The sequence below is a fragment of the Aquarana catesbeiana genome, linkage group LG03 (genome assembly GCF_042186555.1).
Source record: "Aquarana catesbeiana isolate 2022-GZ linkage group LG03, ASM4218655v1, whole genome shotgun sequence".
Lineage (NCBI taxonomy): Eukaryota > Metazoa > Chordata > Amphibia > Anura > Ranidae > Aquarana > Aquarana catesbeiana.
In genome coordinates, this window is record NC_133326.1 from 437,146,529 (window position 1) to 437,160,825 (window position 14,297).

The window sequence follows — 14,297 nt, forward strand, 5'->3', positions numbered from 1 at the left end:
AGAAGTCTGCAGGACATCAAGTTCTCGACAGGCATCTCCCCCCAGACTCTGGGGATCATTATTCCAGAGGCCTGTTCTGCCATCATTAAGGTCCTGCAGAAGGACTATATTAAGGTAAGATTTCTCCTTTAATATCACATTATATGTATTTAATGTTTGCTAATGTATTGTATTTCTTTCATCATTCCCTAATTACCATGATTGTAATATGCTGTGAATATCCTCTTTATCCTCATGCATGTTGGAAGTTTTTAAAGTTCCTTTTTTGTCCTTCATGCATATTTGCCTTTACTAACCTACCTAGCATGCTATCCTGGGCCCATACACACCTAGCCTAGTCACTTAACAATGTATTTTGGCATCTCCATAGTAGTGCTTTACCCTAAACACCCTAAAATGTGTACAAATATTATTTGTGTCCTTAAATTCAGGCAGAGTGCCAGAGGCTTTTTTTTGGGGTCCCAAACTCATTTGGAAGCCTCCCTCCCCCAACCGCTAAGTCAACTGATACCAATCCGCTATCTGCTACCTCTTTTGTGGTCAGATTTATGGATGAATTCACCAAAGCATGTAGTGAAAGGGCCTGCCTGAATACTTTCAAATGGTACTGTTTAAAGTTTTGTTCTCCTATTATCTTGATAGGTAATTGCAGAATGTAAAAATGTGCTTAAATTTGTACAGTGTGTATTCATATTTTTGGATTATGACACTTCTTACCTGTCCAGTGGGCTGCCAATAGTATAAGTAAGGAGGGCCTGGCCAAAGTAACACACACTATTTATGAATTCAGCTCTCAATGAAGTGGAGAGGGTTACCTGTCCAAAACATCCCCCCCCCTTTAATGGGCCATCAGAGGGGGTAAGGAATCTGATAGGTGGACCCTAGATTTTTTTTTATTTAAATACTCCCTAAAATCATTGTTATACTGACATTGGCCAAGAATGTGTGTCTAATCTGCTTGCAATGTTATGTGCAAAAGTAAAATTTTTTTTTTCTTGTTTCACTCCAATGCCACAGGAATGGCAGACTGTGGCTTTCCAATTTGCCCAGCGGTGGGACTTTCCCAACTACGGAGGGGCAATAGATGGGAAACAAGTCCACATAGTCCCACCCCCCAACTCAGGGTCATACTATTACAAATTCTGTGAACTATGTGGCCTCAGTTGGGCCTGAGGCTGGATATCAAGACCAAACCCTGACGGCGCTTGAAGCTGGCCATCCTGGCTTGCCCCCCCCCCCAAAGCTCCCGCGAGGTCCGTCTAAAATATATGGAGTACTTTGCGGGTAGGGGGGCCACTGATATGCCAGAAACATTTTTTAAATAAATTTGTATTTTAAACTGAAAAATATTTCCTTTGATTTACTGCTTGTGTTTCTTTTAGCTGTCTCCTAGGTTATCCCATGGGCTTTACTTTTTGGCCATTTTATTCAATAGTGCAAACATAATTTATTTGATACATGAGGTGAGCTAACTATTATGTTGTGGATCTGCTACACACACACCTTGTTTTTGTTGTTAATGTATGTAATGCATTAATGATAAAAATATTCATCATTTTCAGCACCATGAATTAATTTTTTGGAGTGACGAAAATGGCCTGATTGTTGCAAATTATAAAGCACTGTGGGTGTTATTTACTAAAGGAAAATCCACTTTGCACAATAAGTGCACTGCAAAAGTGCACTTGAAAGTGCACTAAAAGTGCACTTGCCTTTAGTGAATAACCCCCATTGTCACTGTAAACACCAACTTAAGCAAAAAACTGAGCATTGAAAGAAGAAGCCACACATTGTTGAGTAGAAAAATTTTTACTCTGTGCACATTCACATGTGCATTTTAGAACATTTTTGAACAAACCAACATATTTTTGTAATTTTTTTTTTTTTTGGACAGTAGAAATATCATTTTTTTGTGGTAAACAGGTACATTTTAAAACTATAAAACAATACACAACTCAGGAACTTACAAAGTTCAACTTTGATAAATTGAAGGCAATATCAGACATTAGTATGTCCAAACTGTGTTGATATTGCCTTCATCAGATGGGGTGATGTCACCCCTGTGAAAGCCAAATTTTGAAGATGCACACAAATTGAGAGTCAAAATGGGGATTTCCCTCCTGATCTCATGCCTAATGTCAACATGTGCTAGCTCCCATCATGGGGGATCAATGGACGTGTTTTGGGGGTACAACCCCTTCCTCTCATCTACTTTAGTTGTGAGGAAGGGGTTGCACCCACAAAACGCGTACATTGATATCCTGTGATGGCAGATAGCACATGTTGACACACTGTGTGCATCTTCAAAATTTGGCTTCCAATTTTTTTTTAGAAAAGTTAGAAAAATAAAAAACATTTTAAAAATTTTGGTCTGTTTTTAGATTCTGCCTAAAACATCAATGATGTTTTTGAGTCTTTTTTTCACTTCATTGATGTCTTCATTGATCTTCTGTAAATCCCTATTGCACACCATGATCTCCCCAATGAGGATCTGTGCACATGTGAAATGTGTTTCTTCTTCCACAACATCCACATCACCTAAAATAAAAAAACACACCATGTATTATAAATATGCAGGCATACATCTATTACCTGAAGCCGTGGTCTCAGACACTCACCTGTTGTGGTCACTATTTCGCCCAATTCATAAACCTCTCAATCCTCCACATCCTCTGGTTGTGGTGTGGGGATTTCCCTTTTTTTAGGAGGTGGGGGGTCCCTGGTGTCCTCTGATGTCCCGAGTCTTTTCTCCCCTATGTGAATAAAAAAAAAAGATATACTTAGCACATAGATATTTGAGGGCAGAAATAGGAATATGAAACATTGCTTGGAAGTGTCGTACAATTGTCTGTTTTGGCAGAGTTCCAAGCTGAAGACATGAGTTTTTACCTTTCTTCAAGCTGGAATACTTCCCTTTTTTGGACAAGTTTCACACATGTAGACACACCAAGTATCCACTGGAGCACCTGTGTGGGACACCCTAAAAAGTTTGTTCTGGTGTCCCACACTAGTGCTCCTGCATCTAGATGTGTAAACAGCTGCTGAGTGTCCTCTCCTTACACTGAATCAAGTTTGCATTTCATTCTAGTTACAAACCCATCTAGACAATGTACTAAACTTCTCTGAATACAAAGAAGTTTGACCAAATGTAGTTAACCTGCATCTGCCAAAAACATTATATTAGTGGGCGAACAAACGATGTTTACTATGAACGATTACTGTGCCCATGAACCTGAAAGTTGCCATTTTAAACTGTACAACAGTAAAGAAAAGCACATGGAGCAGAACTAAAGTAATAATAATAGGAACACACGACAACTACTTACTTTTTATAAACAGTTTCCTAATCTTTCTGTACTGATCGTGCTCCCTCAATTTCAGGTCTGACTAGCGTTTCCTCTATTGATCCTTGGATCGTCGGACCCCAAAATTCCTGTGCAGACTTCTCAACTTTAGTCATGATCTTGGCCTTTCTCACATTTGGGTTTGGGTACAGTCCATACTTCCCATCATAGTCGGCCCTCTTCAAGATGTCCACCATCTCTACAAAGGACATAAAGGCCTTAAATCTCCTCCAGGATCGGGACATTCGTGGCTCCGGGCTTTCGTCGTTGCTGCTACTATCATTCACCTGTTGTCAGGGGCGGGCGGAGTTTCACGCATGCACAGTGTATATAAAGCAGAACTCGCACGCGTCGTACGTACGATCTGTGAGCGGAGGAAGGAGTAGTGGAAGCGCTGATCGTGATAACAAAGGTGCAATTTTAACTTGGGCCTATACTGCTTATAGATTAAGGCCTATATTGGGACACGATTAGGAGAGTTTAGCCTGACATTAGGGTTTTTGTCTTGTGTTGTGTCTTGCAGAGAAAATGGATCTATTGAATGATCAGGACTTTATCCCCATATTCATTTATATGTACAGGGAGCTGCCCTGACTGTGGCAGGTAAACCACCCCTTTTATACCAATCAAAGAAAGAGGAAGGCAGAGCTGGATCAATTGTTGTAATTAGTGAAGCCGCAGATCCCCACGGCAACCATCAACTATTTGAAGGCCACAATTGGTGGCATGAGGAGCACTTATAATAGGGAGCGCAAGAAGGCCCAGGATTCCCAGAAATCAGGAGCTGCAGCAGATGACATTTATGTCCCCAGGCTGTGGTACTACGACAGACTGCATTTTCTGGCAGACCAGAGGGAACCCAGGCCAGCACTCTCCAGTCTTCCTTCAGCGCTTCCTTCCACCTCAGCTGAGGCTTCCAACGTCCAACCTGGGCCTTCCAGGAAGATGTGGAGGAGCACAGCTTGAGCCAGGTATAGCATTGTTCAACATATTTCTTGTCAAAAAATGAATGATGTTAACTAGATGTTGTTATTGATCACTAATTTCTGATTTAACAAAGTGTTTTACATATCGATAGACAATAGTGGCCACAACTGATTGGGACAAGAATGAAAAATGCTGGGGTCAGAATGATAGTCTTTTCTATTTATTAACATTCAATTTGCAACAGTCATGAGCTGAAAATAGTGTGTGATTGATGAACCAAAAACTAAAACTATGTCCCTTTTTCATACACAGGAAAGCCTCAGCCAGGAGGAGGCTGTGGAAAGTCTCAGCCAGGAGGTGGCGGGGGTAAGTGGCAGCCAGGAGGTGGTCGGGCCCAGTAGCCTGACCGAATCCCAGGTCCCTCCCCTCCGCCTTCAACAAAAAAGGCCCAGGAAGGGGAGGAACCTGGAGGAGGCAGCATTTGGGCTATTTCGGCAGGCTGCTGCAGCCCTCAGAACTCCCCCCAATCTTCAAGAGGACTATGCCTGCATGGCAGCCTGCAAAATGCAGGTAATGGAGGAAGGCCAATGCCTCTTCTGTGAGGAAGTTATCTTACAAGCCCTAAATAAGGGGTTGAGGGGCGAACTCACAAGCCAAAGCCAGGTTTTTGAGTTCGACCATTATCCTCCTCCTCCACCTCCTGCCACAACTCCAACACCAGAGCCACAGCCTGGAAGCAAGCGTGGAAGGAAGACAAGAAAGTGATAGCCTGGGTTCAGTCTGGTCTGACAAAAGATGCAGGCTGTTGTAAGACCACAGCCTGGGGACATATATGTAATCTGCTGCTGTTCCTGATCTCTGGGGGTCCTGGACTGGATTGTGCTCACTATTATATGGACTCCTCATGCTACCAATTTTGGCTGTAAAATAGTTGATGTGTGCCCTGGGGTACAAAGGCTTCGTCAATTTCACCAGTTTATCCAGCGTTGCCTTCCTCTTTATTTGGTTATGACCCATAATAAATGGCTATTTTTTTTCATAAGTACTTGCCTATATGTTTTACTTCAAAAAGGACAGTTTGTATTTTTGAAATGTACCTGCCTACTCACAAACAATGTCAAATTAACAAAGGACACCAACACCAAACAACCTCCTTGAGGTTAAAAAATACAAGTTAATAATGGTGTTGTGGTAACTTGACACACAAAACAACAAAAAATACTATGAAGATCAATAGGAAAAAAAATGAAAAAAAAACAGGAGATCTTAAAAAAACAAAAAAATAAAAAATTGAGATCTTCATAAAAAAAAATCACTATAAAAATAAATTCTTAACATTATTATGGAGATCTGACAAAAAAATAACAAATATTATTCAGGAGATCACGAGAAATAATAAAGAAATCAGTTTGTGAGAGCTCTGTGTGAATATCAGCAGCAAAACAACTTCATTATTCTAGCATTATAAAGAAGAGAATGCGCTGCCTTAAAAGATTATTAAATTTGCCTTGTGATGAATGTGCTATCTCCGTTATGAACGCTAGTTTTACCAGAACGAGTGCTCCTGTCTCGTACTTGATTCAGAGCATGCGTGGAATTTGGTGCGTCGGATTTGGCTACACACTGTCGGGGACGTACCGGTGCCCATCGGGTGAACATGCGTGCGCGCGTGCGCACGAGGGACTTTTCCAGGGCAGTTCAGCTGAATTCCCCACCGGGGAGCGCCGGCGCGCTCCCACTCGCATGCCCGTGCGCGCTAGCGCTTTTTGACGCCAAAGACTCTTTAAAAGGTTGTCAGATGCTTTCATCAGGTGCTGTTCGTCTGCAGCTCTGCACCTGAGTTCCTGTATCCTGCCTGTTGTTATTATTTGCTATTGACCCAGCTACGTCTGACTATTCTTCTGTCTCCATCCCGACCCGGCTTGCCTGACTCTGCTTATATCTTGTGACCCGTTCCCGAACCTCTGCCTGCCTGCCTGACCATTCTGTGATCATCCCTCCTGCCATATACCTGCCTGATCTCCTGCCAAACGGACTGTCTGACTCTGCTTTGCCTGTGTCCTGTGACGCTGTTCCAGTCTGCTCTTCCAGCTCCAGGTTCTGTTGCGGCCATATCTTCTATCTGCCTGCCTGCTACCAGCTTCTACCTGCCTGCTTGCTACCAGCTCCTACTTGCCTGCATCCGCAGCTCAGCCATTCCGGAAGAACGTCTTCCCAGCTCCTGCGTCAGCCACCGCAAGGACCCACACCAGGCACTTCTACCCACTGTGCTCAAGAGACCACTGTTCCCACTCCAGTGGCATCTGAACCAGCGCTTAGGAGAGGTCTTCTTCTACCAGTCGGGCTCAACTACCAGGTACCTAACAGTACGAACAGCCATGACTGAGCCTGCAGGAGAGACCTCCCCCATTAAGGAGATCTGCACGCACTTAGCGGCACTCACCCAGGCCGTGAAGACCTTGCAAGAAAGCTACACCAGACTGGAGGGTCAAGTCCTGAACCTCAGTGGCCCTGGAGGTGTGACTTCTGCCTCAGCAGCTGCCCCAGCGCAGGCAGCTTCTTCTCCCTCTGGGGTCATGCTTCTGCCCGAACCAGGGGCCCCCATCCCAGAAAGGTTTTCTGGTGACCGAACCAAGTTCCGGGCCTTCCGCAGCGCATGTCAACTCTACTTTGCCCTACATCCACGGACTTTTTCTTTAGAGGCTACCAAAGTGGGATTTGTTATATCCCTCCTGCAAGGAGAACCTCAGACTTGGGCCCACCGCCTGCTTGAAACTGACTCCGTACAGATCCAGTCTCTGCCCACTTTCTTCGAAGCCATGGCCCAGTTGTATGAGGATCCTCAGTGGACTGCCACAGCCGAGTCAGCTCTGTTCGTGCTCCAGCAAGGCCGCAGACCGGCCGAGGACTATGTCACGGACTTTCGACGCTGGAGCGCAGACACTCAATGGAACAATGCAGCTTTATGCCATCAATTCCGCATGGGGTTATCTGAGGGTCTAAAGGATGAGCTTGCTCGGGTTGGAATACCCGATACCCTTGAGGAAACTAATTGCCCTAACAATCCAGATTGACCAACGCCTTCGTGAACGCCGGTCTGAACGTTCCTCCCAGCAAACACGCCCAATGTGGATGACTGCAAGAGTTCCGGCTCCTGCCTCCCGATACCTACCTTCCGCCTGCACAAGCCTAGCTACCCCAACGCCTGATGCTCCTGAACCAATGCAGCTAGGATTAATACGTTTTGCTCTGCCCCTAGAAGAACGGGCGCGCAGACGCCAGCTAAACCTCTGCCTCTACTGTGGTGGTGCAGGCCACTATGTGAACAACTGCCCAGTCAAGACCCGTAAGTGTTTTCCTTCTACTCCGGCCAGTCTATCCACTTTGACCGCCAATGCAACTCAACCTCTCTCGTTGCAGCTCCAGGGAAGAACGATTCAAGTCAACGCCATCATTGATTCTGGGGCATGTAGCTGCTTTATTGACTCTGCCTTTGCTACTCAACAAGTTCTTCCCCTAAAAGACAAGACTCACAAACATGTTTTTCTGGCCGATGGGTCCCACATCAGGTCGGGACAAGTCTCTCAAAAACCCTTCCTCTGTCTGCTACCTGTTTATCTCAGCATAAAGAAATCCTAACTTTGGACGTTATCTCCTCTCCATTATTCCCGATCATTTTGGGCATGCCCTGGCTCCAGGCCCATAACCCCCACGTTAATTGGACTACCGGTGAAGTCAAGTTTTTGTCACCCTATTGCCAAAGACATTGTTTACCTGAACCCTCCAAATCTGCTACCACCTTACTTTGCATGGACGTTGACCAAGATCTGCTTCAAACCATACCAGAGGTCTACCGGGAGTTTGCGGATGTATTCAAAAAGGGAGCAGACTCCCTACCACCCCATCGTCCTTATGATTGCCCAATTGAGCTGCTTCCTGGGGCCGAGATTCCTTTCGGGCGCATCTTCCCGTTATCTGAAAAAGAGCAAGAAGCACTCAAGCAATACATTGGATGAGAATCTTAAAAAGGGCTTTATTCGACCTTCTACCTCCCCAGCTGGTGCTGGAATATTTTTCGTCTCCAAGAAAGATCAGACTCTTAGGCCATGTGTGGACCATCGGGAGTTAAATAAAATCACGGTTAAGAACCGCTATCCATTGCCTCTGATACCTGAATTATTCCAGAAATTGAGGTCTGCCAGCATCTTCACCAAGCTGGATTTAAGAGGAGCCTACAACCTGGTCCGCATCCAGGCTGGGGATGAATGGAAGACGGCTTTCCGGACCCGGTTTGGGCACTACGAGTACTTAGTCATGCCCTTCGGCCTATGCAATGCCCCTGCCACATTCCAGCATCTGGTCAATGACGTATTCAGAGACTTCCTGGACATCTTTGTAATCATCTACCTGGATGACATTTTAATTTTTTCCAGCTCACTTAATCAAATCAACATCGGGAACATGTTCGCAGAGTCTTGGGCCGTCTTCGTTTGCACAGACTATATGCTAAAGCGGAGAAGTGCGAATTCGAACAAGAAGACATTCAGTTTTTGGGGTTAGTGATCTCCCCAGCTGGCATCAAGATGGACCCTCAGAAGGTGTCAGCCGTGCTAGATTGGCCAGCCCCTCTGGACAAGAAGGGCGTGCAGCGCTTCATTGGATTTGCACATTTCTATAGGAAATTCATTAAGGGATTTTCTGCCATCATTTCACCCATCACGCAGTTAACCAAGCAGAACTGTCGTTTTCACTGGAGCCCGGAGGCTCAGGAGGCCTTTGAGGAATTGAAAAGGCGCTTCACTTCAGCTCCGATCCGCAGCCACCCTGACCCATCTTTACCCTTCATTCTGGAGGTTGATGCTTCCGAAGTGGCCGTGGGTGCAGTCATCTCTCAACGGCAGGGCAACAAGGACCTGATGCATCCCGTGGGATTCTTCTCTAGGAAACTCTCGCCAGCAGAGCAGAATTATGACATGGGTGATTGGGAACTACTTGCTATCAAGACAGCATTGGGGGAGTGGAGGTATCTGTTAGAGGGCGCAGTTCACTGGTTCTAATATATACCGATCACAAAAATCTAGAATACTTGAGATCTGCTAAGAGACTGAAACCCCGACAAGCTCGCTGGGCCTTATTCTTTACACGTTTCTGTTTCCACATCACTTACCGGCCAGGGACTAAGAACGTAAAACCAGATGCGCTATCACGCATGTTCGATAGGCCTAAAGACCTTTCCATACCTGACACCATTCTGCCGGCAAATAATTTCTTACTTCTTCAGACGGATCTCCTGTCTTTGATCAGAGAAGCATCTCCAGAACCTTCAAGTCTCCAGGGAACCACCTTAACACCTCGAGAAGGATTATTGTGGAGAGGAAGTCAAATATTTGTACCAGAGAACGTCCGAGTCAAGGTGCTGACCTTGCTTCACGACCATCCACTTGCAGGACATTTTGGGGTGCGTAAGACCCTTGAACTCGTGCAACGCACGTTCTGGTGGCCTAATCTGAAAGAATTCTGCAGGAATGACGTCAGCTCTTGTCCTGTTTGCATCCAGAACAAAACCCCCAGGAACCGAGCCTGGGGACTTTTGAGGCCATTGCCCATACCAGATAGGCCCTGGAGGATGATAGCAATGGACTTTATAGTTGAGCTACCATGCTCGGAAGGATGTTCGGCAATCTTTGTGGTCGTCGATCGTCTGTTTAAGATGGCCCATTTCGTGCCCTTAAAAGGGACGCCTTCTGCTGTAGAGATGGCCCGTGTCTTCATCAAAGAGATCGTCAGGCTGCACGGAATTCCTGCAAATATAGTATCTGATAGGGGGGTGCAGTTTACTTCATGCTTCTGGAAGGCCCTGTGTGAGATCTTGAAGATTGAACTAGCCCTGTCCTCAGCATACCATCCCCAAACTAACGGGCAAACAGAAAGGACAAATCAGACGTTGGAGCAATACATTAGGTGTTTTACATCTTTTGTACAAGATGACTAGGTGTCCCTGCTGCCCCTAGCGTAATTCACTTATAATAATGCCAGCCACTCTGCCACTGGTCAGTCTCCTTTCTTTGCCAATTATGGTTTTCATGTATCTTTCTTACCTGATTTTCTTCCAGAATCCTCAGTTCCAGCGGTCCAGGACACACTATAGTTTCTCAGTCGCAATAATCAGATGTTACAGGAAGCGGTATCCAAAGCACAGGCAGACAGTAAAAGGATCTTTGATCAAGAGAGAAGAGGAGACCTAAACCTTCAGCTTGGTGATAAGGTATGGCTGTCTACCAATAACATTAAACTGACTTGTCCTTCTAAAAAGTTTGCTCCTAAGTTTATCAGGCCCTTCCCGGTGAAAAGGAATATTAATGAAGTTTCCTATGAACTATGTTTACCTGACTCACTTAAAATCCACCCTGTATTCCATGTGTCGCTATTGAAGCCTGCCGTGACCGATCCTTTTCCTGATAGGGGCACCAGGGTCCCTGAACCTGTCTTGGTGGACGGAGATGAGGAATACGAGGTGGAGGCCATTCTTGATTGCAGGAAGAGACTGGGGCAAGTACAGTTTTTGATCAAATGGAAAGGGTATGGTCCAGAGAATAATTCATGGGAACCTGACAGCAATATCCACGCTAAACGTTTGATTCATGCCTTCTCTGCTCATCCTGAAAAGAAGAGTTGTCTGGGCATCCGGAGGCTGCCCGTTGAGAGGGGGCAATGTCAGGGACGTGCCGGTGCCCGTCGGGCGAACATGCATGCGCGCGTGCGCACGAGGGGCTTTTCCAGGGCAGTTCAGCTGAATTCCCCACCGGGGGCGCCGGCGCGCTCCCGCGCGCACTAGCGCTGTTTGGTGCCAAGGACCCTTTAAAAGGTTATCAGATGCTTTCATCAGGTGCTGTTCGTCTGCAGCTCTGCACCTGAGTTCCTGTATCCTGCCTGTTGTTATTATTTGCTATTGACCCGGCTACATCTGACTATTCTTCTGTCTCCATCCTGACCCGGCTTGCCTGACTCTGCTTATATCTTGTGACCCGTTGCCGAACCTCTGCCTGCCTGCCTGACCATTCTGTGATCATCCCTCCTGCCATATACCTGCCTGATCTCCTGCCAAACGGACTGTCTGACTCTGCTTTGCCTGTGTCCTGTGACTCTGTTCCAGTCTGCTCTTCCAGCTCCAGGTTCTGCTGCGGCCATATCTTCTACCTGTCTGCCTGCTACTAGCTTCTACCTGCCTGCTTGCTACCAGCTCCTACTTGCCTGCATCCGCAGCTCAGCCATTCCGGAAGGACGTCTTCCCAGCTCCTGCGTCAGCCACCGCAAGGACCCACACCAGGCACTTCTACCCACTGTGCTCAAGAGACCACTCCAGTGGCTCCTGAACCAGCGCTTAGGAGAGGTCTTCTTCTACCAGTCGGGCTCAACTACCAGGTACCTAACATACACACTCTGAATTTCCGACAATGGATTTTGTTGTCGGAAAATTTGAGAACCAGCTCTCAAATTTTTGGTGTCGGTAATTCCGACAAAAAATGTCCAATGGAGCCTACACACGGTCAGAATTTCCGATAACAAGCTCCCATCGAACATTTGTTGTCGGAAATTCCGATCGTGTGTACGCGGCATTGGAATTCCAATACATTTAGACTTTTCATAAGATTACAAACATGCTATGTCATATTTATATATAGACAATATATCCATGATTAATATATGATTATATGAATATATGATTAACAATAATTAATGAATATATTTATATATATATGAATATTATTTAAAAAATATTTATAATATGAATATTATTTTTAAAAAATGTATATATATGTGTGTGTAAATATATATATATATATATATATATATATATATATATATATATATATATATATATATATATATATATATATATTGTACAGGACACGCCGTGGCTGGGTCCTGGAAGGACGCTATGTTTCCCCTCTGTTTGGACTGTGCTCCCTTTAAGGGAACAAAAAAGGGTTAACTCACCTGTCAGAGGAAGTGGGTTTAAAACAAGACAGGAAGTTAGAGAGGGTGTGGAGGAGTGTAGAGGAGAATGTGGATGGTGGATGGTGTTTTTTGGTGTGCAGCAATAGTGAACAGCAGTGTCCTGCCTGGAAGCCTCTTGCTAGGGGAATCTACCTGCAACAGAAACTAAGGACTGCTTAACTGCAATAGCAATTCTGGACTTTGCAAGTCGGTGAGACTGAAACCTTTTTCTTTTGTTTTGCTGCTGTAAAGCTATTTAAGTTCAATAAATCTCCTTTTGAGTGAAAAGCCTGTGTCCTGCGATCTAGCTGGTTCCCCAAACTTTACAATATATACATATATACACACACAGACCAAAATATGTGACATTGTTCAATTAAGTAAGCATATACTTACCCTATTGTAATGTAATAATAAGATAATGAGAATTTATGACTAATTTGTATATTTGCAGTAAATAATACAATATGTTTCATATGGTCATTTGTGAATAAGCCCTATCTTGTTTCTCAATCCTGAAATAAAAATTAGGTCTATAAGCTCATAGTTACCTTATCTTGTTTATTTTACTAAGTGTCCAGACCCTTAATTTAGATCTAGGCTAATATGCAAGGAGCCCTAGAGTCTCTTACAAACCCCCAGTCCACAAGCATGAACTTAATTTAACCTCCTAAAAAATTTTTTTATACAAGATGGCTTCTGAGTTGTTCATAAAATATACGATATGTAGAGGCCTTGGGAATTAATTCTTTTTAACCCCAATAGTTCTGACAATGTGCCACTTTATGTTGTCTGCCACGTAAAATCCCAATAAAATACATTTACATTTTTGGTTGTAACATGACAAAATGTGGAAAATTTTAAAAGGTATGAATACATTTTCAAAGCACTGTATAAGAGGGGTATAATAAATTGTTCCCCACAAAAAGGAGGGGGGAGAGAAATTTTCAAAGCATGGCCTTGTTACTTACATGTCAGCTCAAGGGGTGGACCCAGCATCTAAAAGGGGAATTGTAAGGCACCAAGACAACTGTCTAACCCGGGGCTGTGGCAAGAATTAACTGCCCAGGCCAAGGGGGGCAGCCAAGGGGCAAACCAGGACATCAAAGTGCAATTCCGTGGAGTGTGAAGACACATATAGACCAGACTGATCTAAAAGAGATATCGTGTATATCAGAAAATAATAGGAGTGTATAATTTTAAATATTTTTATTGGTGTCGAGTGATATGCCAAAAATCACTTCTGTGACCAAAAGGTGAAATCAGGATGAGATTGTGTGAATAGGTGTGCAAATTGTAAAAGGAACAAGAGGTACAAGCCATGAACCAAGTAGCAGAACAGAATAAAATACGTAATATAATAATATAACTAAAAAAAGTGGAAGAGGTTTAATGCCCCGTACACACGATAGGATTTTCAGATGGAAAATGTTTGATAGGAGCTTGTTGTCGGAAATTCCGACCGTGTGTAGGCTCCATCGGACATTTTCCATCGGAATTTCCGTCACACAAAATTTGAGAGCTGGTTCTTAAATTTTCCGACAACATAATCTGTTGTCGGAAATTCCAATCGTGTGTACACAATTCCGATGCACAAAGTTCCACTCATGCTCGGAATCAAGCAGAAGAGCAGCACTGGCTATTGAACTTCATTTTTCTTGGCTTGTCATACGTGCTGTACGTCACTGCGTTCTTGACGTTCGGAATTTCCGACCAACTTTGTGTGACCGTGTGTATGCAAGACAAGTTTTAGCCAACATCCGTCTGAAAAAAAACATGGATTTTGTTGTCGGAAAATCCTATTGTGTGCAAAGGGCATAAGTACAGTGAGCATGGAAGTGGCCCCTCAAAATTTTTCCTGTAGTGATTACGTGTTCTTGAAAGTAATCCTGGTATTCCCACCAAGTAGAGAAAGGACATACAAAATGAAGTCCTGGCTGACCACCTCAGCTTTATACAACAGTGGCCACGAAACAGGTCACACCAATCCGCCCTCCAGGGTCAGATCAAAAGAATAACCCTGGCATC